The sequence below is a fragment of the Theropithecus gelada genome, unplaced genomic scaffold, assembly GCF_003255815.1.
Source record: "Theropithecus gelada isolate Dixy unplaced genomic scaffold, Tgel_1.0 HiC_scaffold_4106, whole genome shotgun sequence".
Taxonomy (NCBI): Eukaryota; Metazoa; Chordata; class Mammalia; order Primates; family Cercopithecidae; genus Theropithecus; species Theropithecus gelada.
The window spans coordinates 1-1,303 of NW_020260656.1; the positions used below are offsets into that span (position 1 = coordinate 1).

A 1,303-nucleotide genomic window follows, 5' to 3' on the forward strand; every position below is an offset into this window, starting at 1 on the left:
TGAGAATCTAATGCCACAGTTGATCTGACAGGGGGCAGAGCTCAGGCAGTAATGCTTTCTTGCCCGCTGCTCACCTCCTCCTGTGTGGCCTGGCTCCTATTAGTACACAGGTTGGTACAAGTCTGTTTCTGGGGGATTGGGACACTTGCTTTAAATCGTTTACAGGTTACATCGTATAATAATAAGGGGTGAAGGAGGAGGTTGGGATGTCCTTCACGTGGGGTTGATGGTGCACAGTGAAGCTGGCTGGGGTGCTGGGAGTCAGGTGGGGCAGGTGTAGCCTCTTTGTCTCATTTACCCTGTGCTGTCCTGACATCTCTCAGGCTGCCTGCTCCATCATAATCTGGACTTCAGAGCATGACTTTGCCCACTCGTAGGAAACTGTCACAACAATTGAAATGCACAAATGTCCAAACCCTATGAACTTGAGCATGGCTTGGGTTGGTGTATTAGACAGACATAGATCCCTCTGGAGAGTTGCACAGCCACAGACTTCTCCACCAAGAGTAGGAACTGCCTTCCATTGTGAAGTCTCTTATTGGTACAGTAAGGACTAAAACGTGCTAGAACATTCTGTAGTTAATCCTATAGAGAAAACAATGGAACTTAAATCTACTAATATTTCATTTACAAATATGGTTTTAGTAGATGAGAGATATACACAAACCACATCATCAGGATCCAGAAAAAACTATTTTGACTCAGGAAGCCATAATCACTGACAGGAAGCAACCTCAGCAGCTACCTTGAAAAAAACGATGGCAAGAACAATATCTTCAAATGCTGGAATGGGTCTTACATAAATTACATGTTAAGATTGAAGAATTGACAGCTTCCAAAAGAGGAAGCATAAGAATTCTGATGCTGGCTGCAGAGCTTGTAGATAATTGATAATGAATGTGTGTAGACAATATCAAGTACCTCAGGTCTTTCCAAGTCAAATTTATTTAAAAATATAACTATATTTTAAATATAATTATTAAAAAACAAGCAGATATAAGACTGTAATTTTAGATAAAGAGAAATAGTTGCAAGACATCTAAATGAAAGGGATCATCTGAAATTAGTGTTGTTTGAAATGACTAATTTTGAGCATTCTGGTATTTATATGAAAATTTAACAATTTCTTTGAAAGAAATTCTTTGAAATAATTTTCAATTTCTTTGAAAGAAACTAGATGTTGGCATTAAGTCAGGGTACATGTGTGGGATTGTTATTTAGGTGAACATGTGTCATGGGGGTTTGTTGTATTGCAGTATTTCATCACTGTATTAGTCCATTTTCATGCTGCTAGGAGAAATAC

At 38.9% G+C, this 1,303-nt stretch overlaps 1 pseudogene; it reads left to right on the forward strand.

Moving 5' to 3' along the window:
• Positions 1 to 323: 323 nt before the first annotated feature.
• On the forward strand, positions 324 to 891 carry LOC112617769 (annotated as a pseudogene).
• The last annotated feature ends 412 nt before the right edge of the window (positions 892 to 1,303 follow it).